Source organism: Ahaetulla prasina, chromosome 2 (assembly GCF_028640845.1).
Source record: "Ahaetulla prasina isolate Xishuangbanna chromosome 2, ASM2864084v1, whole genome shotgun sequence".
In the NCBI taxonomy this organism is placed as follows: domain Eukaryota; kingdom Metazoa; phylum Chordata; class Lepidosauria; order Squamata; family Colubridae; genus Ahaetulla; species Ahaetulla prasina.
In genome coordinates this window covers 191,095,495-191,123,279 of record NC_080540.1, presented here as the reverse complement: position 1 = coordinate 191,123,279, position 27,785 = coordinate 191,095,495, and the positions used below count along the sequence as shown (strand labels likewise).

The window sequence follows — 27,785 nt, the reverse complement described above, 5'->3', positions numbered from 1 at the left end:
AAAACTGCAGTACTCTATCGTGGAGATTCTTCAGTCTACTGAATTATGAGTTTTTATGGTTTGGTTACTGAGAATAGATGAAATATGGGAAGATTTTCCAGTATTTCATTTTTTAATGAAATATTGGATAAAGTGTTGTTATTGAAATTGTTTTTGATTTATGGAATAGTTTATGGAAGAAGGAGGGAGTCATCTTTTATATATATTCTTTTTTCTCTCTTCTTTTTCCTATCTCTTTGCATTCCTTTTTTTCGTAAATTTACTTTTTATATTTTCCTTAGTTTGTATTAGCTCAATTATCTTTGTACTTGTAAAATTTAATGAAATTATTTTTTAAAAAAGAGACAGATCACTATTCTGGGCTGTCTTCTGCCTTTTCTGTGTATTTTCCTAAAGGATCAAGGTCACTCATTTGCAAAAGTAATGGTGGAGGTGTGTCAAGGGTTTGTATCTCATTGCTGCAGTACCCTTCTGAAATAGAATCATAGCAGTTCAGCTAAATATGGTAAGAATTATCGATAATATTGGGGCCCTTGATATTCCCAATATCACAAGGATTATAACTGCCAGCCTTTCAGGGTAGATCATAAACTTGATAATGATAAACTTCTCCTAAAACTAAAACTAAAATCCTATGGCATTTCAGGACCCCTTCATAATTGAATATCTGCTTTTCTGTCTAACAGACAACAAGTGGTTAAAATTGGCAATGCTCTATCAAATCCTGTTCCTGTCAAGAGTGGCGTTCTTCAAGGTAGTGTTCTTGGACCAACACTCTTCATACTATACATAAATGATCTTTGTAACCATATCTCAAGTAATTGTGTTCTCTTTGCTGACAATGTCAAACTATTTAACACCGCGGACAATACATCTACCATTCAAAAAGACCTTGATCTTCTAACCGCTTGGTCTAAAACTTGGCAACTCCAAATCTCAACCAGCAAATGCTCAGTCTTACAAATTGGAAAAAAGAACCTAAACACTAAGTACATGCTTGATGGACATTACCTTACAGATGACCCTCACCCTGCTAAAGACCTTGGAGTTTTCATATCAAATGATCTAAGTGCCAAAGCCCACTGCAACTACATAGCAAAAAAGGCACTAAGAGTTGTAAACCTAATCTTACGTAGCTTCTTTTCCAAAAACACTACACTACTAACCAGAGCATATAAAACATTTGCTAGACCAATTCTTGAATGCAGCTCGCCTGTCTGGAACCCATGCCACATTTCTGACATTAATACAATCTAACGAGTCCAGAAATATTTTACAAGAAGAGTTCTCCATTCCTCTGAAAACAACAAAATACCTTATCCCACCAGACTTGAAATCCTAGGCTTAGAAAACTTGGAACTCCGTCGCCTTCGACAAGACCTAAGTTTAACTCATAGAATCATCTATTGTAATATCCTTCCTGTTAAAGACTACTTCAACTTCAATTGCAATAATACAAGAGCAACCAATAGATTTAAACTTAATGTTAACCACATCAATCTAGATTGCAGAAAATATGACTTCTGTAACAGAATTATCAGTGCTTGGAACACATTACCTGATTCTGTGGTCTCTTCTCATAATCCCAAAAGCTTTAATCAAAAACTTTCTACTATTGACCTCACCCTATTCCTAAGAGGTCTTTAAGGGGCGTGCATAAGGGCACAATCGTGCCTACCATTCCCGTCCTATTGTTTTTTTTCTTATATATATATATATATACTTATACTTCCTTATATTTCCTCATATATATGTTTATATACTATATAATCATTTTGATGCTTATGTATATTGTTGTGACAAAAATAAATAAATAAAAATAAAAAATCAGATCAGGAAACCGATGCCACATGAATACTGGAATTCTCCAGCAGGGCGGGACCAGCAGCCAGGCATGGGAGTGACTCGCTCTGTATCCAATGGGATCGAGTCTGCTAGTTGAAAAGCACCTCCTCCTCCTGGTGCCTTCCAGCTTTCAGACTCGATCTGACTGGGACAGACGCAATTTTCTGAGCTGCTTCCTTTGAATTCTTCCCAAAGTAAGCTTTTCTTAAGTAATTAGGAGGCGATTCAGCCCTATTTATTCCTTCAGCTGCTGGTATAGGGGTTGAGGCTCCCATTGTAGGTGAGCTCTCCCCTCCCCAGCGAGAAGGCGATTCAGCCCGATACCGCTGGGGACAGCATAAAGCTGCTGGAAGAGCGGGAGGCTGAAGAGGATTTATTCGCCTCCCGTGGCTGGCAAATTCGGCGGCTGCAGATTTAAAGGCACAGCCGCAGCGTGGCGGCTTTAATTAATATTAAGTTTGGGCGCTCCGGGTGCTTCCCGATCGCCTCGGCCTACCCATAAAAGGGTCTAGGCCAGCCAGCCTGCCCTGCCTGAGCTCTGGGCGTCTTTAATCAGGCCATTGATGGGCCTATTTTCCAGTCACGGATCTTCGTGGCGCTCCGGGCTTCATTCCCGATCGCTTGGTGACTCAGCAGGGCCTCTGCATCGATCTTGACTGGCTCTCCGGCTCACTGAGGCCTTCAGTCTGTGAGTATGATTACCTTCTTAGCCACCTCCGGTTTTACTAGCCACGTGGCAAAGGGATCAATTACTGAGTATGCCCTAGAGAATATATAGGGATTGGGACCTCTTCCCTCATTGTATTTTAATTTATCCTAGGTTTGTGATTGATATAGGCCTTGGCTTGGGCCTCTAGAGGCTTACAGCCATCTCATCCAGGCCTTGTCCACGTGGGGTTGAGGCCTAAACCAACGGTCACAGCCTTCAAGATGGCCGCCGTTCCTCCAGTCCGGCCTAGTAAAGGAAGCAACATCAGACCAGTCCAAGCCCAGGGCCTAGTTCTTCTAGTTCTCATGCACCCACAAGGTCAGAGACACTTCAATCCTCCATTTCTAAGCCCCAAAAGGCTATTTCTAAGACTTCTGAAAAGAAGGCCCTACAACGCCAGAAGGCTATGGATAGGGCCATTGCTAGGGCAGTGAGGGAATCTGCTGATACTATACAGGAACAGCAATCCACCTCCTTACCAGTTCAGCCTCCTGTGCAGTCTCCTGGGGCTCCATTAACTTTATCTCCTGATATATCTGTAGACTCATCCCAACCTCTGCCCAATTCTGATTTATTCTGTCCTATTTCTGTATCTGAAATGGAGGTTTTACCTGCAGCCCCTCCATTACAGGATTCAGCAACAGTGTCTTCCAGGGCCAATATTCCCAAGGGGCCAGTAAGTCATCAGGAACCTGGTCCAGTGCCTAACGACCCTGCAGTTATGGCAGAAATGATTGCAGCTGCTGTTCAGAGGGGTATTACTGCTTCCAGGCAGACAGAACCCATTCATGGGTTTCAGAATATGTAGCATCCCAAACTAGTCACGATTTGGTGCAGGACTACTCCACACCTCAAGCTGAAGATTTCCAGGCTCATTCTCCATCTCGGGCCTCACTGGGGATGAAGGGGACCTTAGGGATGAGAACCTCTCTGAGGATGAGGATTTGGTTCCAGACCAACCCTCCTTTGTGGGTCTCTTCAACCCACAACTATTTCGGTCCTTGTTACACAAGGCCAAAATCACTACCCGGCTGGGAGTGACCCGACTGCCCCAGACCCACCTCAGGGACCACTGATCCACCCATGGACTTGTTTTCAGTTCCGTGGTCGAGTCAGAAGAGGTGCCTGCCCCAAACTCTTTGTGGAAGTAGTCGATAGGCAATGGAACACTCCTATAACTGGTCCTAATCCTAATGCCTTGGACCGTCGCTTGTATAATTTGGAACCTAACTTCCTTAAATTATTGCAGATCCCACAGTTGATGCCCCAGTAGTTGCATTAGCAGGGCCATCTGTGGTCACAGGTCCTCCAGAGGAAACCCTTCCCCGAAGACAAGCGTGCCGAACAAACCCTGATTAAAGTCATCAGGCGGCTGCCTGGGCCGTTAGGGCCTCTTCCTCGGCCTCTTTCTTTAATCGGGCTGCCCTTTTATGGTTAAAACAGTTGCGTGACCGTTTACCAGTCACTGACTCGGTCACATCAGGACTTAAACAAGATTATAGCTGCCATCGAATACTCAGCCGATGCCACCCTAAATGCTTCTCGATTTGCTGCCAAATCGATTGGTTCCACAGTATCCTCACGCCGCCTTCTCTGGCTCAGATGCTGGCAAGCTGACGCCAAAAACAAATGGAGGTTGGCCTCAGCCCCTTATTTGGAACCTCACTCTTTGGAGCAGCCTTGGATCCTTTACTTATAGAGACCAAGGACAAGCGCAAAATCCTTCCAAGCATGTCCCATCGTTCAGACTCCAGACCCGCCCCTATTTTCGTCCCTTCAGGCGGCTGATTCTAACTTTGGAACTCCAGAACCCAAAGACCCTTCTCCCCAGACAGGGTAGACAGGATAGACAGGCAGGTCAAGGTCAGAGGGTTCCTTCAAGCGGTCCTTTTGGGGGGGGAGAGGTCGTCCATTCAGCTGCTCACGTTGACTGCTTGCCCGTCCCTCCCATTGGGGGCAGACTGGCGCTCTTCGCCAGCCAATGGGAGGGGTCCACCACGGACTCCTGGGTCAGGGAGACAAACAGGTCCGGTCTCTCCCTGGAATTCCTCTCCACCCCTCCGGGTCATTTCGTCAGGTGCCCGTTATCTTGCGACCCGACGAAACGGCTGCTCGTGGCATCGGCCATAAAACATCTTCTCTCAATTCAGGCCATCCAAACGGTGCCACGAGACCAACACGGTCAGGGGTTTTACTCCCGACTGTTCATAGTCCCAAAGCCCTCGGGGGGATGGAGAGCAATCCTCGACCTGAAGGCTCTGAACCGCCACATAGTCTACAGGCGGTTCAAGATGCAGTCACTCCAGTCCATCTTGGAGAGCATCAGGGAGGGGGACTTCCTCACGTCAGTAGACCTGACGGAGGCATACTTACACGTCCCCATCCTTCCGGCTCACAGACGATTCCTCCGCTTCTGCCACGGGGGTCTCCATTACCAATATTGTGCCCTTCCATTCGGGCTCTCCTCGGCCCCCAGGGTCTTCTCAAAGCTAATGGCCTCTCTCTGGCTCATCTCCGGGCTATTCCAATCAGAATCCAGGCTTATCTGGACGATCTCCTTATTCAATCTCGATCAGAGACCCTGGCAGCAGCGGTTGTCCACAACCATTCAGGTTCTAGAAGCCCACGGCTTCTCAATCAACAAGGCCAAAAGTCACTTACATCCTACGAATCGAATCCAACACTTAGGGGCCATCATAGACACGATGAGGGCCGGGTCTATCTGTCACAGGAGCGTCTCACCAATTTACAGAATCTAGTCATGGGCGTGATCAAAGACATCTAATTCCTTTAAAGACCCTTTCCCAACTCTTGGGAAACTGGTCTCCTGCATCGGCATTGTACCTTGGGCTCGTCTCCACTGCAGGACACTGCAGTGGTTTCTCTCCCTATCAAAAGGCACACACAGCTCGTCACCAATACTTGTCCAACTTCCAGAGTAGGTCAGGCATTCCCTTCTATGGTGGATCTCCCAGCCCTGTCAAAGGCAGAGAGTTCAGGAACCCCAACGCCTAATCTTGACAACAGATGCCAGTCTTCATGGCTGGGCGCCCGTCTGGGATCAAACATGGCTCAGGGTCAGTGGTCCCCAGGGGACCTGACCCACAACATAAACTGGTTAGAACTCAGGGCCATTCATCTGGCCTTACTATCATTCCAGGACATTGTTCTCAATCAAGACATTCTAATTTTAACGGACAATGTGGCCGCAAAGGCTCATGTGAACTGCCTAGGGGGAACCCACTCTCAGCCTCTCTTGCAAGAGGCAGTGCAACTGGGTCTCTGGGCGGAGGCTCACCTGAGGTCCATACGGGCCTCTCATATATCAGGGGTGGCAAACACACAGGCCGACTGGCTCAGCCGAGTCTCAGTCGACCAGGGGGAGTGGCGGCTGAATCCGGATATGTTCCTCGAGATCACGCGCCGCTTCGGGAACCCGCTGGTAGACCTCTTTGCCACTCGAGACAATCGTCAACTGGATCGGTTCTTCTCCAGGTACCCAGTCCAGGGGGTGGAGGGCATAGACGCCCTGCGCAGCCCTTGGCCCCCCCGGCCTCCTTTATGCCTTCCCTCCCATTCCAACAATACCCAAGGTTATCAGGAAGATGCTGAGGGAACAGGTGAAACTCATCTTGCTGGCTCCACACTGGCCTCGGCGCCCGTGGTTTGCGGACCTGGTGGCTCTCTCAGTGGCTCCCCTGAAACTTCCTCAGACCAAGATCTCGCTCAGCCAAGGGCAGCTGACTCATCCGGACCCTCAGTGGTTCAAGCTGACCGCCTGGCGCTTGAGCGGAGCCTCCTGAGGAAGAGACATGTACCTGCCAATGTCGCCAACACCATCCAGGCGTCCCGTTGTGGTTCCACCATTCGCATCTATGGATCGACCTGGCGCACCTTCTACACCTGGTGTTCAAGCAAGAACATAGACCCTACAACCGCCTCTCGGTCACTATCCTGATATTCCTTCAACACGGATTGGAACAAGGTCTGGCAGCGAACACGCTTCGACGGCAGGTAGCTGCTCTCTCTTCTATTTTAACTTGCAGTGCTAAACGCTCCCTAGCCCACCGGCCCCTCATTCGCCAAATTCTGAGGGGAGCAACCAACCTTTGCCCTCCAGTAGTCCACAGATACCCATCTTGGGACCTCACGAGAGTTCTGACATCCCTACCAAGAGCCCCTTCGCACCTTTGAGGAGTGTGGCCTGCAATATTTGACATATAAGGTGGCCTTCCTAGTTGCCATCACTTCTGCTCGCAGAATATCTGAGCTTGCTGCCCTTTCCACCAGGGTGGATCTTTGCATGTTCCACTCAGATAGAGTGGTCCTAAGGCTAGACCCCACCTTCCTGCCAAAGGTTAACTCACTGTTCCATAGATCACAAGAGTTAATTCTTCCCAACTTTTCTCCAGATTCGGTACACCGGCTGGAACGGTCCTGGCATACCCTAGATGTCCGGAGAGCTCTCTTCGTGTTCTTTCAACCAGCCACCATCGGTCTCAAGGTGTCTTCATCTACCATCGGTAGATGGCTTAGAGTGTGCATTGCCAGGGCATACCAGATTCAGGGAATTTCTATTCCAGGTCGCATTACTGCTCATTCAACAAGAAGTGCGGCTACCTCGGCCGCCTGGGCCATTCAGACTCCATTAGAGGAAATCTGCAGAGCAGCCACATGGTTATCCCCGAATCCCTTCATACACCATTACAAGCTCGATTCCTATGCGTGTGCGGACGCGGCGTTCGGTCGCAGAGTTCTCCAGAGGGTCCTGGAGGGGGGTTCAAACCTGGACCGGGCGGTTCCCTCCCAATAGGACTTAGCTTTGGTATGTCCCATGCCTGGCTGCTGGTCCCGCCCTGCTGGAGAATGGACATTGGTCCTACCTGAATGTCCTTTCTCAGTTGGCGGGACCAGCAGCCAGCCCCACCCTGGGCGCCCGGTTCCTGTATTCTAGAGGGACACAGGGACACTCATGGTCATCTGCCCGGGGGGGGGGGACATAATATGTCTCTTGCAGTTTTTTGTTTTACAGCTCAGTGCGTCGGTCTGCTGCATCATCCTCATCCGAAAGCTGGAAGGCACCAGGAGGAGGAGGTGCTTTTCAACTAGCAGACTCGATCCCATTGGATACAGAGCGAGTCACTCCCATGCCTGGCTGCTGGTCCCGCCAACTGAGAAAGGACATTCAGGTAGGACCAATGTCCATTCTGGCTTATCATTGTAGAGTAGACTATAATAACCCAATTTTGAAATGATTCTCTTTCTTCTAGATGACTACATGACTTTAATATAAGAGGGGAGAAAGAGAAATTTTATTCCCCCTCCTCCCGTCTGTTCAGGTTAACCTGAAGTTACGTAACTCCTTCAGACACTGGAGACCAAATAATCCAGTCCCACTCCATCCCTCCAGAGACCAGGTAAACCAGTCCCACCATCAGATCCTGGAGGGTAGCCAGCTGCAATCACACTGACAGGGAAATCGGAAGTCACTCTTGCTCCATGAATGAAAGCAAATATATGTGTCTTGGGATAATGTTGCAGGATCTCATCTAGGTCAGTCACTAGGACCAGAGGTTTAGTCTTCCAAGCTTTTGGATTCATGTTAGAGCCAGAAGTGAAATCTTACTAGTTCGGACCAGTTCGGGCAAACCGCTAGGGATTATGGGCATCAGTTCGCCGAACCGGTAGTAATTACCCCTCCTTGGCCCCATCCATGCTCGGTCGGTCACCGCTCACCTCTTCTAGCCGCTCGATATTCCACAGAATTCAAAGTTAAATGCAGCAGAGAGAATGCTAACTTTTCTCTCTCCATTCAGAACGGAGCTGCTGCAGCCTGTTCCGGTAAGATAGTTCCCAGGAGGGAGGTAGCCAGGAGGGAACCATAAAGGGAGCAGCAACTCCGTTCTGAATGGAGGGAGAAAAGTTAGCATTCTCTCTGCCACAGAATTCAATGTTAAATGCGCCGAGAGAATGCTAACTTTTCTCTTTCCATTCACAACGGAGTTGCTGCAGCATGTCCCTTTTAAGGTAGTCCCCAGGAGGGAGGGGTTACAGGGGGGGAGCAGCTGGAATGGAGCCGTTTTTGTGAAAGGTAGAAAATGGGGAAGGGGAGTTTCCTGCCTGCCATCCATTCCTCAATCTCAGCACAGACTGAGGGAAGGATGTTAGGCAGGAATATTCCCCTCCCCATTTTCCTGCCATTTGCAACAAGGAGTGGCTGGGAGGGAAGTGGCTGAGAGGGGCTGTGGAGCCCCTCGATGTGAGTGATTTTGAGTTGGTTATGCCCATCCAGTCACGTGACCTCCCCCAACAAGCCATGCCCACAGAACCGGTAGGGGAAATTTTTTAATTTCACCCCTAGTTAGAGCCCATCCTCAGGAAATTTCTCTCTACCTCTCTCTTCTCTCTACAATTCTGGTAGAGAGAAGTTAAATCCTGGTGACCAACCCAAATTAATCACTCTTGCTCCCATTGCTTTTTGCCCTTGGTCATTCTGTTTCTCTGTTTAAATAAGGAAATATACTTGAAACAATGTTCCAATAGATTACAGATTGTCTATTAGAGATAAGAGATAGATCATAGATAACATAGATAAGAACGGTTGCAGGAACTGGGTATGTCTAGTTTAATAAAAAGAAGGACTAGGGGAGACATGATGGCAGTGTTCCAATATCTCAGGGTTGCCACAAAGAAGAGGTAGTCGGGCTGTTCTCCAAAGCACTTGAGGGTAGAACAAGAAGCAATGGGTGGAAATTGATCAAGGAAAGAAGCAACTTAGAACTAAGGAGAAATTTCCTGACAATCAGAACAATTAATAATTGGAACAACTTGCCTGCAGAAGTTGTAAATTCTCCAACACTGGACATTTTTAAGAAGATGTTCGATAACCATCTGTCTGAGATGGTGTACGGTTTCCTGCCTGGGCAGGGGGTTGAATTAGAAGGCCTTCAAGGTCCCTTCCAACTCTGTTGTTATTATTATTATTATTAACATCTCCATGTCTGCCATGGTTATTAGAATATCTCCTAATCTCTGCTGAAAGCTGAAATAAATGAAACCAATTATCAAACCATAAACCATTGGCTGTGGTTCTTTTAAGATAATCTATGCAGTTCAGGGAGAACCAGCCTGGTGCAATGGTTAAGGTACCAAGCTAGAAACTGGTAGGATATGAGTTCTTCTTCTGCTTTAGGCACCAAGTCAGTGCCCTTCTCTCAACCCTAGGAAACGGGCAAAGGCAAACCACTTCTGCAGAATCTTGGCAAGAAAACTGCAGGGACTTTTCCAAGCGGTCGTCAAAAGTCAACACTGACTTGAAGGCACAATAAATAAAAATAAAGGCAGTTCTTGGATCCAGAGTAAGATTTAGAAAAACAGAGCTTCATTTATTCATATTTTTGCATGAGGAAGACCCCAACTGCTATAACCTTTTCCTTTTTCAGGAGAATGGAACAAAGATTTATGAGAATTGCCATTCATAAATGTCAATGCAGTGCTGCAGAAATTGCTGAAGGAAGCCTCAGAAGCAAAGTGAAACAGTGCAGCTGCTTTGTGTCTCTTTTAGAAATGGAGAAAGAGGGAACCTGCTTTGTTTGTATATATTTTGATGGTATTTGAATAAATCAGCTTCCAATTAAATCACTCCATCCGAACTTTTTCCAGCCTTACTTTCTTTCAGGATTAAATGCCAGCAATTGGAGAACAACTGGGTGCATTCTGAAAAGTCTAGTTGGATTTTTATACCCAACTTTTATCTTATACCAATCCAGCCTCATGTAGCATGTTAATAGTAACATGGCATGTCAGTGTCAGGGTTCCAAATAATATACCCATAGCAAACAGAACTCTGAGGCAAGTAGATTCCTTAAAGAACAATTTTATTGGATATATCATATTGGCACAGTCTGGTGAAACTGTAAACTCTAAAGGTTCCCATGGTTTTCACCTAATTAAAAGTAAAAGCTTCCCCCCCTTTCCCAACCCATCAGTCACAGGGCCCAATCAAGGTGCTGTCCAGTTGCTTGGAAACTTCACTCCTCCTCTCTTCAGCCACCTGTGGAAATGTCCTTGGTTCTCAGGGGAAACTATTTTGTTTTGGCTACAAAACCCCAACTATCTCTATTCCCCCCTCTCTATCCTTCATCATCAGAGTGGCAACGCTCAAGCTTCCAAGATGGCCTCAGTCAGGCCAGCTTCAGAATTGACAATGAGAGGAGCATAATATGGGCTGAGTATATTTCTTTCTCACAAAATTCTTCCTGACTTAGGTCAAAATGGCCCCAATATTGATATTATTAATCTGATTTTTTTTTAATAAAATCAAAGGAATGTGTTTTGGAATATTTCCCACATATCATTTCTATTGTGGGTTAAAAGATTAACACTTCTCTTCTGAATTTGGTTTTTGCTTTTGAAATAGTGGCACATTTAAAGAACTATCATATGACATATTTAATTTAGTCCCAATGAAAGAACTTTGATACTGTGAGAAGCCTATTGAGAATCACAATTAAGTTACGAAACAGCTAAAAAAGAACTGTGAGGATAGTAAAGAAGATTAAACAAAGGGAAGATGTATTCTACAGTATTTGCCTTTAACTTGCTGCAAGATATTCTTCCTGTTTTCCATTTCTTAATCCTAAAAGGCATATGGAGCATGTACTAGAGTCTGTTCTATTCTTGCATTCCATTAGTGTACTAAAGTTTCTTAGAAGACACAGGAATGTACCATTCGCCTGCTTTGCCAGAGATGAGGGTTATCTGAAAGCAAAAGGGCAATTTTACAGATCATTTCACCCATCCCATTTGATGATATGGTTGGTCTGACTCAGCTTAAATATTAACTTTCATGGGTATGTTTCAGATGAGAGGTGATTAGAGATGTCCAGAACAAATAGGTGAACATATTTTGTTATTCAAGTTTACCATTGGTTTTCTGTATAACTTTAGAACAGTTGTATTTTGCTGATTTGACTGTTGTACAAAATAAATAATAGGAATTTTTAATACAGCTTTTCAATTAATGGCATCAGTTCCAGCAAGTATTCATGTACAAATGGTAGATTTGGTTCAGAGTTATTTTTGCATTATAACTATCTAGCCGTTTAGTTGGTAAGTCTGATTTATTTGACCCATTCTGGGTTTTATGTGGAAAGACATATATTTCATAAGAGTTCCTATTATGGTGTATACAAGTCTCTAAGAAAAACAATTCTGAAATACAATTGCCGCATAATGCTTCAAAGATAAACAGTGTGAGTACACTGGGAATAATTGTTTCAAGTGTTCTACATGCAAGGTTGAAGGCTTGTCTATAATTGTGAGAATTTATTGGAGTCCCTTGTATGAAAGCATAATTTTTTCTTTTCTCCTTTTCCTTCAGAAATGCTGAATTTGATACCCTGCAGAAAAGATATATGGATTTCGAGCAGCTAAAGAACTAATACAGGTAAATTACGTTATATATTATAGCTGGACTTAAATATAGTATACACAATAGCTACTAGTACTGCAAAATGTTTTGGAATGGCATAAATTTAATCAAATTGTACTATACATTTATAGGCAACTTATAGGCAACCTCTGCACTTGCAGTACAGAGGAGGTATGCTGTGTACCTTCTGCATTTCTTGATAGATCTGTTGGTGAGCAGTTCAAAGGACACATGATTGGGGAGGTGCTGCAGGAGAAGCTGTGAGGGCTATGAAGCAAAATGAAACAATGTGATCATGTTGTTGTTCTTGTAAGTGAGGAGTCTGTTTTGCAGTGATTCACTCATTGCACTTACTCGTTTTGCATTGTACAACCTGCTGCTGTTAAAATTTTCTATACTTAGCCTATGGATTTGACAGCAGTATATCATGATTTATTATACAATGTGTGTCTGGTCCTGGCTGATTAGATTGAACTTCTCCATGATCTATTTTCTGTTTGATTCCAATGTCCATTTTGTGGTATCTAACTGTAGAATCTATGTTCATGTTCTTTCTTTTAAATAAATTTTTTTTTTATTTTATTTTATTTTTTTGTTTACATTTATACCCCGCCCTTCTCCGAAGACTCAGGGCGGCTTACAATGTATAAGGCAATAGTCTCATTCTATTTGTATATTTTTTTACAAAGTCAACTTATTGCCCCCCCAACAATCTGGGTCCTCATTTTACCTACCTTATAAAGGGTGGAAGGCTGAGTCAACCTTGGGCCGGGCTCGAACCTGCAGTAATTGCAGGCTCTGTGTTTTTAATAACAGGCTTCTCTATTGCCTGAGCTATCCCGGCCCCTATTATTGTTATTTCTTTTTTAAAAACAAAACAAACACAAACATAAAACATATATTTCTTTTTTACAACAGATTCAAATCTGTGTTCTTCTGTCCTGTACATTTCCCCCCAACCCTTCTATACATATTTTTATCTTTATAGTCCCCTTATTCCTTATTCATATATGCAAACCTTCATGTATAATATTATAACTATATATTGTTTTACTGACATTATTCTCTTTATGACGTCTTCCCAATCATTCTTATTTACTGTTTCTACTCCCTAACCAATCATACCATTTGTTCCATACTAAGTAATATTCTGTTTCCTCCTTTTCATTTATCTCTTTCGTTAATTTGTCCATCTCTGCACATTCCAAGATTTTCTTATCGTTTCTTCCTCTTTTGGTATATTGTTAATTTTCCAATTCTGTGCGTATGTTATTCTTGCTGCCATTAGTATGTGTAGAATTAAGTAGTGTATTTCTTTTGTGTATTTTGTGGTGAATATTCCCTATAAGAATAACTCCGGTTTCCAGTCTATGGGTTGCTCAATTATCTCTTCCAGCCATTTTCTAATTTGTATCCAATATTTATTTGCGGATGTGCACATCCACCATAAATGATAGTATGTTCCGTAGGACTTTTTGCATTTCCAACAAATTGGTGTTTATGTTCTTTGAAGCTGTCCTTTTTCAGGTTTTAAACTCATACACAGTTGCTAGATGAAAATAGTAATTTACTCAAGGCTAAGTAGATAATAGGAATGCGGTGGCTCAGGGGCTAGGACGTTGAGCTTGTCGGTCGAAAGGTTGGCAGCTCAGCGGTTCAAATCCCTAGTGCTGCCGTGTAACGGGATGAGCTCCCGTTACTTGTCCCAGCTTCTGCCAACCTAGCAGTTTCGAAAGCACGTGAAAATGCAAGTAGAAAAAATAGGGACCACCTTGGTGGGAAGGTAACAGCGTTCCGTGTGCCTTTGGTGTTGAGTCATGCCGGCCACATGACCACGGAGACGTCTTTGGACAGCGCTGGCTCTTCGGCTTTGAAATGGAGATAAGCACCGCCCCCTAGAGTCGGGAACGACTAGCACGTATGTGCGAGGGGAACCTTTACCTTTACCTTAAGTAGATAATAGCAGACAAGGAAAGAAATGTAAATCATAACAGTCTCTGGGAAAGAAAGTTTGCTTGCATAGTATCACTTTCAGTAGGGACACCACAGAAGAGAAGTCAAATCTATTCCAAAATTCAGAGATCAAGTCAGCCAATCCAAAGGTCAAGGTTTCAGGAATCATAAGCAGAATCATAGAAACAATAAGCCAGAGCAGGAGATCAGAGAATTGTTTCCAACAGAGGAACATGAGTCAGGACTGCTTCTTAAATCAGGCTGCAGCCAGCTAACTTTAATTAGGCTAGTTGCTTGGCAAGGACCCTTACTGAGTGTCTTTATTCTACTCTAATCCAAGGAGTCCATGGGGTCTATGTCTCATCATCTGCTTTTCTGATGGTACCTGTGTTTGAGCAGCCTCAGGTGATTCCTGACTTGGTGCCCTTTAAGGTTGATACTCCACAGTGTCAAGTGGAGAAGTTTCTTCAGAATCAGAGTCCTCCACTTCCATCACAGAAGTGGAGTTAGGCAATTAACAACAAAAGTCTTATTAACCTATCTCTTGAATTAATGCATTTATCTATTCCAAATCTTCCTATAATTTCAATTTCCTTTATTTTTCCACTTTTCACATTCCAATTACACATTATCCCTTTCTTGAAGCTGCATTAAGACCTCTTATCATTTATTTAATTCATTTTCTGCATCTAAACAGAAGTGTGCATTCTTGTTTAATTTTTATATCAACTAATTCTGCTATCTTTTTATTGATTTATTGCTGAACAGTGTTCTGTTTTTATCATTGCCTCATATTCTTTCATACAATCACAGGCCCTGAACAGAAGATCATGTAGTTATCAGAGTTGAAGTGATCCAGTCTGTCTGCCTAAGTTCTCTTATTCCTAAAACATATAGTTTAACACAGTTAAGTTCTGTTTTTTCCCTTGTTCATGCTTCTCACTTTCCACATTCCAACTGCATGTTTTCTCATAAATTAAATTCTTCTTTTTGATTTTTGTTCCACCAATGATGAGTTTCCTTGCAAATTTGGTGACCATTTCCAGATCTACTTGTGAGGATTCTATACTTCATCAGTAATGAGGAATACTCTCTGACCTGGACTGCTTTCATCATCTGGGAGAAAAATTTTAGTTTTTAAGTATTTTGCAGTAAGAACCATAATGGGTAAAACAAAAGCACAGTATCTTGTGCTTGATCATTTTCTCTGTATTAAGAAATATAGATAGCAAACTACCGTATATACTCGAATATAAGCCGATCCGAGTATAAGCCGAGGTCCCCAATTTTACCCCAAAAACTGGGGTAAACTGGGGACTCGAGTATAAGCCGAGGGTGGGAAATGAGGCACCTACCGGTTGGGGAAACCCTCCCTCCCTCAGCTGAGAAGGCTGGCGGCTCCCCCGCCCCGCCCTCTCACTGCACCGGCAGGGCTTCAGTCCGGTAAAATGTGAAAAAAAAAAAAAAAAAAAACTCGAGTATAAGCCGTATATACTCGAGTATAAGCCGAGGGGCTTAAAAAAAAAAAAACTTGAGTATAAGCCGTATAGACCCGAGTATAAGCCGAGGGGACGTTTTTCAGCACAAAAAATGTGCTGAAAAACTCGGCTTATACTCGAGTATATATGGTAACTTGAGGCTTCATTATCAAATAGTGTCAGGTGATTTTTCTTAATTTCTTTAAAATATTTCAGTCAAAAACCCTGACTGAGCATTGCAACCAAATATCTACAAATTTATTTACATTTCCACCCATGCAGTCTGCAGGAGTTGCAATTTATGTAGTGTAAGATCAGTAGAGCTCTGTCCTTACTTTAATTTCTATTCTCTTTAACCTCCTCAGAGAAATTGACAATTGCTAATTACCGTCAGAAGACTATTTGCAAGAAATTAATGTAACTAACTTTTGAGCTGCTGTCTCCTAGCAAGATCCAAACTATCTGCACCAGATTCAGTGCATGGGTGTTAGAATAATATGAACCAATTTTCATGGAAATTAACTCAAGAGCATTACTGTATTTTTTTAGCTTTAGAATATTTTTTTAAAAAAATGAATAGTGGGATACCATGGAATTGTGCTTGGTTTTACAACATATCAAAAATATTTATCAGTTCCCAGAGGAGCTCTGTATGTGGCATTGATTGACTTCAAAACAGTTTTTGATTTTGTTTCTAGACAACTGAAGAACAAATTGGAGATTGCTGCTGGCACTTATTAAAACGTTGCATGATAACATCTATGTTCAAATCAGATTGACAGCCAAGGTCAGCTCTCTGCTGTGGTGCCTACTTCCAAGGGTGTTTAACAAGACTGTATTTTAGCCCTTTGCTATTCAGTGTTTTATATCAATGATATGGCGGAAAAATGCAGAGATCTGGAAAATCACCTGCCATTTAGCTATTACCTCAACTTTGCCCCTTGGATTGAAAAGAGCATTGGGGTCAGTTGCCTCCCACTGCATGTATAATTATCTGTTTATTAACTATGAGAAAAAATAGTATTTTTAAAGAGCCTTCCAAAATTTAAATATAAATAGCAAAATAATGGAAGCATTATTGAATAGATATTTTTCCTGTGTTAGAGGCAGTTGGAGTGCCAAAATTTGGTCATTAAAAGTGGTAAAAAAGGAAGGTGGCCAATATGTTAAAGTAAAAAGGACGGTAGTCAACATCTTAGACTTTTTTCGTATCAGAAATAGATTAAAAATGTTTGAAGCCAAAGTAAATAACATTGGCTTTCAAATATCTGCTTAGAAAGACATAGAGCTGTTAGATGCTGTTTAATTAGACACGTTTTATTTCTGCAATATTTCCCAAATCCAGTTGTTCAGGCATCAATGGCATCAATGAACACTTGAGTGTACATGATATATGTTACCCCTTGGCTTAATAATGCATACCTTTTGACTGCTCTGATAAATTCCGGTCTTCCTGGTGGAAATTGCTTACTGTATTTTTTGGACTATAAGATGCACTGGTGTATAAGACACTCCAAGATTGTGAAGAGGTAAGCAAGAAAAAAATGGGCAAACAACAGGCCTGTTTTTCACAAAAACGAGGTGCGCAGGGGATTTGGAAGGCCTGCAGAGTGCTCCTGGGGGCTGGGGAGGGCAAAATGCAACACGTGGGAGGTTTGGGAGCCCAAAAACAGGCCCATTTTTCACAAAAATGGGGGGGGGTGTTTGGCCCTCCCCAGCCCCCAGGAGCACTCTGCAGGCCTCACAAACCCTCTGGTGTGCCCCATTTTTGCGAAAAATGGGCCTGTTCTTCACAAAAATTGGGGCATTTTTGCCCTTTGAGAGGAGCCTCTCAAAGTCTCTGCTCACCCTGTTTTTTGCAAAAAACAGGCCTGTTTTTCACAAAAACGGGGTTCCGCAGGGTGGGATTTTGGGAGGCCCAAAATGGCTGTATTTGTTGTATAAGACACACTAACATTTCCACCCTCTTTTGGGGAAGCGGGGAAGTGCGTCTTATAGTCCAAAAAGTACGGTATTTGCACTTAAAGGTATTGTAGGCTTTCATGTAATATGCCAAACTCAGTGGGTTTTGAATAGGATAAACTATTCTTTAAATAATTCTCCAAAGTGATTTCAGTTAAGCACATCTTCCTTTAATTGAGACCATTGAAAATTGTTGTACTTGCTCATTATTTGTTTAATATTACATGCCAGAATACCAGAACAGCTTTTACATTGGCCTGTAATAGCCTTCCATCTGCTCTTAGGCATCTCTCTCCACATGGTGAATGGAAAATCAGAATTATGCTGCAGTGCATCCTTTATAAATCAAATCAAATTATATCATGGTCATAGATCAGCATATCAATCTTTTAAATATATATATATATATTATTATGTTACATTAATGTAATGTAATGTAATGTAACATTATGTTAATGCAGCCTAGGTTTCCATATATTATATGCAATTCTAGGCTGTATTAATGGAGAGATAGAATTAAGATCACATAAAGTCCTATTAGATCTTTATCATGCCTTGATAAGGCCACACTTGGAATTTGGCATCCAGTTTTCATCGCTACAATATAAAAAAGATGTTGAGATTCTGGAAGGAGTGCCAGAGAAGAACAACAAAGATGATTATGGGCCTGGAAGTTAAAACACATGAAGAATAATTGCACATGGGTATTTCTAGTCTAGTGAAAAGAAAGACTAGGGGTGACATGATAGTTGCGTTCCAATATTTGAGGAGCTCCCACAAAGAAGAGGAGATCACACTATTTTCCAAACCACCAGAAGGCAGGGCAAGAAGGCAGGACTCATAGTACCAAATACTCATGGTGCCAAAATTCTTGATTTCCTAGAAAAGATTAATGAAAGTTTAGCTGGAGAAATTTCAAAATTATTTACAGTACTAAGGATAAATTGTACAAATTACACTTTATAATACTATTTTAACTGTACTGCTATTGATATTTTTGTCTGTTATATCTGTGCACCACATTAATCTGGTGATTAAAAAGTTTATCTAGTTCAGGATTCAAACATGCAACCCTTTGCCTGCAATGTAATCCTCCAAGAGATTTTTTTCAGCCTGGAACGGTACCCTGTGGGATCTGCAGGTGCTTCTCAGCAAGGCCAGGGCCCTGAGATTCTGTAGATATGAAGGCTGGGCGATTGGAAGCTCTTCAGAAAAAGAACTGGCTTCAAGCTTTGATCTATCCCATCCAATCTCCCAACAACAGCAGGACTTGGATAGATGGGCTAAGCTTTTCCCAATGAGCATGTCACCCTCCAGGAACCCTTGCTGCTCTCACAATCTGAGGCGGGTTCTGTTTCTGAGGGAGTGCTGGCGCTATCAAGGCAGAGACAGTAGGGAGTCTGGCCAGGGAAACTAGGCCAAGAGACTGTGGCTGTGGCTGCCTAAAAGAAGGAAGGAGGAAACAGCCAAAGAGGAGAGGTTCAGAAGCAGCCCTGCGCAGTGCTTTTCTTTTACCAAGCAAAGAATCAGAGCATCAATGAGTGATCAACCAACCATAAGTCTTTCTGTTAGGCAAAGGTAAAAAAGGAAGGAGTCTATGAACCAAAGAAAGAGAATGGAAAGTAGATGAGCAAAACATTCAGGAATTGAAAGATCTTTCTGCTTAGAAAACCGAAGAAAACAGAAACAGATATGGGCATCTCTTAGTAGGATGAGTTTCCTATATTATATCACCTTAGATATAATCTTAAAAAATACTGCATATTAATTCAGTAACAAAACGTTGAAGTTTTGCTTTATGAAAAATGGCACCAACTCAGTGGCCAAAATAAATGGCTATTTTGCAGCTTTGTTTTGTAAATAGCTGCTTCACAGATTTTTTTAAAAAAATATTTAATTTATGTAATAAATTTGTTTAATAGCTATTGCAGGGGTGTCAAACTCAAGGCCTGGGGGCCGGATCCGGCCTGTGGGGTGCTTAGATCTGGCCCATGGGGCCACCCTGGAAACAGCAAAGGTGTTGTGTCTTGCCCGCTCTCACAGCAGCCAGGGCCTTCTTATCTGCTCCCGAACATGGAGGAATGTATGCCTCCCGGTCCCAGCCCTGGCTCCATGCCCAAGCAGGCTGCAGAGGAGGGAGCACCCCCCGGCCCCAGCCCTGGCTCCGTGCCCAGGCAAACGGAGCAGCTAGACCCCTCCCCCTCCTCCACAGCATGTGAGCCTGAGGAAAGTTTATTTCCAACAGCTGCTGATTGGAGTGACCCTCGCATCAGAAGACTGGATAGGCGGAGGCAACAGAAGGAAGGGAGGGGCAGGCCTTAATGAGTGCTGAGTCATGGAGCCACACCCCATGGCCTATATAAAGGATCTGCTTTCTGGCAGTCTCTGAGTCAGGCAAAGTCGAACTTATCTTGCTGAAGTCACTTTCTGGTCTCCTGCCTGCTCTGAGGACTTTGCTAGGACTTTGGGCAGAGCTGCAGAGGCAAGCCTGATTCGGATTTCCCTGACCCGGCCGTCAGCGGAGGAGTGGGACACGACAAAAGGACCGGCCCACAGTGCCTCTGCCATGAAAATGGCAGAGGGCGAGTGGCCTTCCCGAGTTCCATTTTTGCTGGCAGAGGGTTGCAGGAGTCTGTCACAGCCTAAAACGGAGCTTGGGAGCCCGTTTTTGCTGGCAGAATGCTCGGGCCACCACCAGCACTCGGACACAAATGACATCGAGCTGGCCACACACACCCTGTCCCCTCCCCCAAGGTCAAACACAACCCTGATGTGACCCTCAATGAAATCGAGTTTGACATCCCTGAGCTATTGTAAAACATTTCCATTTCTTTCTTCTTGAACAGCTTCTGCACCAATATATGAAAAGGCTTCAGTGTCTCTGCCTTCAGGCTAATGATCTTGGCTTCCTGCAGCACTTATGACTTTGAGAGCCCTGATTTTAATGGAAACACATGTGACTATCCTATGCTTCTAGGAATCCAACTTTGGCTGTTAACACCTTAGAAATATATGCTGCAACTGAATCATTGTAGATACAGCAACAATAGTTTCTTATGGAGTTAAAAAGAGTGAATCTGTGGTTTCCAGCATGAAGCCCGTAGGGCTGTGCAAAGCTTCAAAGGAGTGCTTTGCTTCAATGATACTTCAAACAAAGAACTCCTTAGATGCTGCTTCTAAGAAGCCTCTGAAGAGCAGAGTGACTGGCTGAGTTGCTTCACTTCATGTTGCATATTTAGTACCCAGAAGAGGCATTTGTTCATAGAGCGAGCACTGGATGAAGCATCTTCACATGCAAAGTAAACTCAAAAACTTTTCTTCTGTCTATTATAGGCATGTCAGAGAAGGAGCAATCCAGAATGCTTTGTTGAATGCATTGCCTTTTTGTCTTAATGATTGTTTGGGATTGAATTCATTTATTACTCTGTATGCTTATTGGGGCTCAAGAACTGAATTAAGGACAGCCCAGGAATTTTTCCATATTATGTCAAAAGAATTGTACACTTAGACTCACAATTTTTCCAAGTTATACCTGAAGAGTCAGAAATTTAATCTGGGATATTCTGCAGGCAAAGCAGGAGTTCTAGTAATGTCCTGTGTTTTAGAGAAATTTTGTTGTTGTTGTTAGTTGCGAAGTCGTGTCCTACCCATCACAACCCCATGGACAACATTCCTCCAGGCCTTCCTGTCTCTACCATCCTCTGGAGTCCATTTAAACTCATGCCTACTACTTCAGTGACTCCATCCAGCCACCTCGTTCTCTGTCGTCCCCTTCTTCTTTTGCCCTCAATCTTTCCCAGCATTAGGCTCTTCTCCAGTGAGTCCTTCTTTCTCATTAGGTGGCCAAAGTATTTCAGTTTCATCTTCAGGATCTGGCCTTCTAAAGAGCAGTCAGGGTTGATCTCCTCTAGAACTGACTTGTTTGTTCGCCTTGCAGTCCAAGGAACTCGCAGGAGTCTTCTCCAGCACCAGAGTTCAAAGGCCTCAATTCTTTGGCGCTCAGCCTTTCTTATGGTCCAACCTTCACAGGCATACATTGCAACTGGGAAAACCATAGCTTTGACTATACGCACTTTTGTTGGCAGGGTGATGTCTCTGCTTTTTAGTACACTGTCTAGATTTGCCATAGCTTTCCTCCCCAGGAGCAAGCGTCTTTTAATTTCTTGGCTGCAGTCCCCATCTGCGGTGATCTTGGAGCCCAGGAAAATAAAATCTGTCACTACCTCCATTTCTTCACCATCTATCTGCCAGGAATTGAAAGGGACGGATGCCATGATTTTAGTTTTCTTAATGTTGAGTTTCAAGCCAACTTTTGCACTCTCCTCCTTCACCCGCATCAAGAGACTCTTTAGTTCCTCTTCGCTTTCTGCCATTAGAGTGGTATCATCTGCATATCTGAGGTTGTTGATATTTCTTCCGGCAATCTTAATTCCAATTTTTGATTCATCTAGCCCCGCCTTTCTCATGATGTGTTCTGCATATAAGTTAAATAGGCAGGGTGATAGTATACAGCCTTGCCAGACTCCTTTCCCAATTTTGAACCAATCAGTGGTTCCGTGTCCAGTTCTTGACTTCTTGACCCGCATACAGGTTTCTCAAGAGACAAATAAGATGGTCTGGTACTCTCATCTCTTTGTAGAGTAGCAATGGAATCTATGCTGAGTTTCTTTTGCAGTAAGAATGGAGACGTTCACAATTAATGAGAGCAAGACATTATGGAAAAATACTAGTTTATAATCATCTTGTGAAATGTAAGGAGGAAGGAGGTAGATCTTCACCTGTGGGAAATGTATTTCGGAGCAGGGGAGATTAGTACTAAGAAGGCTTGCCACCTGCCTACTCTCTATTGTACTTTCCCCAAGGAGGAACCCAGCAGCCCCTCTTGAGATGGTTCACTTGGATGAGCAGATTTAATTTTGGCAAGACGGTTCCTGATTGATCCCCTTGTGATAACTTTCATAAGTGATAACCATCAAACCTCACATAACTGGATAAAATCAGAGAAGCAAAAATGAGCCCACAGATCAAAATAAGTTATATCTAGTACTAGTCTGGGTTGCAAAGTGTAATAAAAACATTCCAGTGATCTCTCACTGTGTGTGGTGGGGAAGTTTGAGGCCTTTCTGGGAGCATCCTCTTAATAAGTTCCAGTTAGGTCTTCTCTGCTCCATGTAATCTTCCATGCTAGAAATGACTGGCTTGAAGTGGCTTCTGAGCCAACTGGCACTGAGCATGACTGGCTGGTATTTTTGCAGGCGATAATACTCCCTTTCTTGTTCTGTTATTGCTGGCTGCCAAATTCTCCCTTCTATGCACGTGTCTCCTACTTTCCACTTCCAGCACCACTTCCTGATTCTTACCTACATCTTACAAACCACTAAGCCCAAAGGAAAAAGTTGTAGTAAAATTTCTATTAGCTAATACATCTCCTAACTAACAACTGGTCTGGCTGTTGTCTTTAAATATACAGATGGACTTCTTTTATCAACCTTAGTGATTGTTTGCAGTTTATGATGGTGATGAAAATGTAACTTTGCAACCAACCCTCACATTTACAACTTTTACAAGTCTGTAAAAAAAAAGAAAAGTTCCACCTCACTTTTATTTCCCTAGAAGTAAATACAGGTAGTCTCAACTTATAGCTATTCATTCAAAATTACAGTGGCACTGAAAAAAAGTGACTTACAATTGGTTTTCACCGTTACAGCATTCCCATGGTCATGTGAACAGGATTTTAGCACTTGGCATGTATTTATGATGTGTGTCATTTGTGTCCTGGGTCATATGATTACCATTTGTAGCCTTCCCAGCCAGCTTTGGACAAGCAAAGCCAATGATGGAAGCCAAATTCGCTTAATGACCTCATGATTCACTTAACCATTGCTGTGATTCACTTAACAACTGTGGCAAAAAAGGTCGTAAAATGGGGCACAACTCACTTAACAACGGCCTTGCTTAACAACAGAAATGTTGGGCTCCATTGAGGTTGTAAGTTGAGGACTACTTGTAATAAATCATCAGAAATCTGGACAAGAATGGTAGGATTGGAATAATTCCACCTTTTGTTAGTACCCTAAATTTTTCATGAATGTGCATAACAATAATCTGATTGTTTATATGCATTGATTTAAAGAAACACAGAAGAAATCCCATATTTAAAAATAACAGTTAGTTAAAAAGATTATAAACGCTTTTCTTTTACATTTTTTTAGGCTAGACATCCTAATGCCCAATCAGAGCTGCACCAAAATTTTGATTTCTGAACTATGTTTCATGAAACTGTAATCATTTCCAGCAGAGAAAGATTTTTTTTAAATGAATTGTGAACTTGGTTCTCCAGATGGTATGCATATCCATTATTGCCTATACTAAATAGGAAGTACTGTTTACTCATTGGCTAAAAAAACATTGAAAAACAGAAAAAAAGCCTTTTCTACAAAACAAAACTGATGGAAAAGTTAAATGTTTCCCCCCCAGAACTCAGTTACTAAAAAGAGACTCTACTACTGTATATACTCAGCTACTATAGAATAGGTCCATTTTTTTAAAGGAAACTAGGATTTGGGGAATTATGGTTTATCAAAGAGGCAACTGTCTCTCCTGTTCCCCTAAGGATGAGCTGATGCATAGATCGCTGGCAATATTACAGGCTTCTGGCATATTTGAATATACCAGGCATGTTAACATGGCTGGGTGAATTGCAGAAGCCATCTGTTTCTCTAGGAGTTTGGCAGAATCGGCATCTATGTCATTTTCTAGTTAAGAGGAGATTCTCCCTTAGTTAAACATTTTGTTGTTCGGGGGATTGGCTCAGTTTATATGAATTCTGAAAGATTTCTACTCATACTTAAAACAAGAAATTTTAAATGCTAAAATCTAAAGCCTCTGTGCAAGTAAAGAAATAGAGAATCGTGATTTCAGGATCACCGTATTATTTGGTGCATTCTGAACCTAGAAACTACGTAGCTAGGAAAAATCATATTCAATGTTCTCACTTTAGAACAAAACAACCATATTCCAAGAATTTTGCATCATGGTTAGGACAACATGAATCTGTCATAACCAAAAAGAAATTTTTGTTTTGAGTGGCTGTTTTGCTTTTTCTCGATGAAGCAGTTCATTTAGCTGTTTTCTAATTCATGTTTGGCTCGAGTCTTTATTTTTTTAAACAGATAATCCTCCAATAAAAGAGCTGGAAAAGTTTCCATCCATGCTGCCTGCTTTGGCTAGGTTTCACGGGGTAAGAATTAGGACTGGTGAGAGTATAATGCAGTATTGGCATTTACAATTCCAGGCTGAGAAGAATAATTTTGCATTCTGCTGATACGGATAATATCCCTGTGTGTGTGTGTGTGTGTGTGTGTGTGTGTGTGTGTGTGTGTGTGTGCACGCGCGTGCGTGTGTGTGTGTGTGTGTGTGTGCGTGTGTGTGTGTGTGTGTTATGGGGAGGTTAGAGAAGAAACTTTGCACTTGCTTTGTGTATTTTTCTCTGGCAGAGTGACAGTTCAAAGGATATGTTCTTGAAGGGTAGTCGAAGGCTTGCCAAGATGCTTGATCTGACTTTGGAGACCAGTGACAAGGAAGCCAAATTGATGATGGTGGTGATGTTGATGATGATGACAATTCATTAAACAATTCATTAAATTCAGCAATAAAATTGTTATAAAATCAATAACAAAGAAAGATAAAAGATGGCAAGTGTGATGAAGTGAGAGTCTCCCTCTCATTCCCAGAGGCTGATGAGGAACCAGGTCTTCTCAGCTCTTCCAAACAATACACACACATCTTAGGGTGTGTCGTTTAATGGTGTGAAAGTTAATTTTTGCAATTTTATCACATATTCTAAAAGTATATGTTCTTACACCAACAATTAAAATCTTCTGCTATTTTTGGAATTGTACAATGTTTAGCTTGATATGGTAAATCCTCGTCTGATCATAAGACCCACAATGGTGCAGTGGTTAGAGTGCAATATTGCAGGCTACTTCTGCTGACTGCTGGCTGCCTGCAATTTGGCAGTTTGAATCTCACCAGGCTCAAGGTTGACTCAGCCTTCCAGCCTTCCAAGGTTGGTAAAGTGAGGACCCAGCTTGTTGGGGGCAATATGCTGACTCTGTAAACCGCTTAGAGAGGGCTATAAAGCACTGTAAAGCAGTATATAAGTCTAAGTGCTATTGCTAAGAGCTATACCCCACAAATACTTTATCTTCTCAAAATTACTTCTTGCTACAAAAATTAAAGTTTTTTCTGCATGAATCATATCTATCTAAGCAAAAAATAATCCATGCAATCATAAACTAACATCAGAAAGCAATTATCTAAGTTAAAAAAATGTTTAAGCGAGTTTCATCAAGTCTTGTTTGGATTCATTCTTCAACATCAGCCGCTGACTTACTTCTTGGCCTCTGATATAACCCTCACGTTTCTCATGTGTATACACTCTGCTTGCTGTCTCTGTAACTTGTTTCACACATCTCTCTACTGATTGGGCATGACTGTGGTACTTGCCTTGGTGCATCAATGAACTTCTTTATTGATGTACTGTAGTCAGTTTGCACGTCAAAGGCGGCTCATATATACTTTCAGACCAGTCAGTCAGCTCCAGCAGAGTGGATGCTGTGGCTTGACCTCTACCCAGTGCATGGCACCACCTTCACAGCCAGTATTAACATTTGTAGAATCTCCTGCTTCAAGCTTTTGTCAATGCCTTTCTTCTTCATGAAATACACTAGATTATTTATAATCACTTGAGTGAAACAATGAAGATACCTTCCACCTGGGTCACTGCACACAGAATAATGCTCTTCTTTGATGGTACTGGGGAATTGCTAGTCTAAATTGTTATGCTGGGGAATTTCTGGTCTGAAGAGTTATGATATTTTTTTTATTATTATTATTATTATTATTATTATTATTATTATTATTATTATTATTATTATTATTATTATTATTATTATTTATGATATTTATAATAATATATTTATTATTCACCAAGCACATCTAAATTATATTAAAGTAACCAAAATATCTTTACAATCCCCAAGGCATGTCACAACTTTTGAGCACCCCTATTGTTGGAAATTGAAAGTTGAAAAATTTGACATGTCATAATGCATATGTATTAGGCCTAGAAATCTTTATCAAGTCTGCAGTCAGAACTAAATATTTTGCTTGCTCACTTCTTTATTGTTGACACTCGTCTTTGTCTTTGTTGAATTGAATTCAGTTGATTATTATTATTACCTCTAGTCAAACTAGGCCAGGTTTGAAATGCAAAACCTGTGCAGATTACAGGCCACTGGCCAGAGAAAGCGGGAGCTTTGCTGTTGCTTGTGGACTATCTTGAAATGAAATCAGCTGGAATCAATATGGCTTCTGACCTCCAAAAAGCAGGCTTTTACTCTGTTTCCATTATCTCTGTTGCTTTTGGGAATTTTATAAGTGCTTCTAGTTTTTAAAAACTCCCTCTGGGCCTGGGAGTCTCAAATTTTGTGGTGCCGTGCCAGCCACTTAAAATGAATGGACTTACACCCCACTCCATTCCACCGTAAAGTTATCACTCTTTGGACAGGAAAGGAAAAGTCTTGGCAGATTTCTGGTGAGTACATATGCATTTAATCAGAGCCCCATGACAAGGCTAGCTGAAGATACCACAGGAGCACATCCTTATATCTGATGCACTGACAAGAATGGTTCTGCCATCTAGGAGTGGAAGGACTAGGTGTGGAATAATAGCAGTATTCTAATGTCTAACAGAGTGTCACAAAGAAGAGGAGGTCAACCTATTCTCCAAAGCACCTGGAGGGAGAATAAGAAGCAATAGATGGAAACTAATGAAGGAGAGAAGCAACTTAGTACTAAAGAGAAATTTCCTGATAGTAGAACAATTAATCAGTGGAACGATTTGCCTCCAGAAGTTGTAAATGCTCTTATACTGGAAGTTTTTAAGAAGAGGTTGGAAAACCATTTGTCTGAAATGGTATAGGGTTTCCTGCCTGAGCAGGGTGTTGGATTAGAACACCTCCAAGGTCCCTTCCAACTCTGTTATTCTGTTATCTTTTGCATTTGGATGCCCAGCTGTGTTTTCTGGATTTGCAAGAGACGCAACACCCATTGTTTCCAGCATTTGCCACCCTTTTCTGAAATGGCCATTCCTTTATACTCAGCTAATGTCTACAGAGGAAGAAAACCCCAAAAAGTTTTTTGGGCACAGATCCAGTCTTCAGAGCTACAACTCTCCATTAGTGAAATACATCAATATTTTAATACATAATTCTCTAGTTACACAATCTATACCTGAAGCCTTACTGTTTTTCAACATTCTTATAGGATTTACTATAGCATATTTTCATCATTTTTCTGGGATGCTAACATTTATAACCTTTGACTCTATTCCACTCTGATA

The 27,785-nt window shown here is 42.3% G+C and overlaps 1 protein-coding gene across 10 annotated transcripts in view; it reads left to right on the top strand.

Moving 5' to 3' along the window:
- The window catches only part of ADGRL3 (adhesion G protein-coupled receptor L3), a 673,676-nt gene that overhangs the window by 137,220 nt on the left and 508,671 nt on the right, over positions 1-27,785 (top strand). For 9 of the 10 annotated variants that reach the window (XM_058169767.1, XM_058169775.1, XM_058169764.1 and 6 more), the window contains exon 2: positions 11,937-12,002. The exons of the other annotated variant lie outside the window; for it this stretch is intronic. The gene's annotated coding sequence lies outside the window, so the exon portion shown is untranslated. The remainder of the gene's footprint in view (positions 1-11,936; positions 12,003-27,785) is intronic. 10 annotated transcript variants of the gene reach the window in all.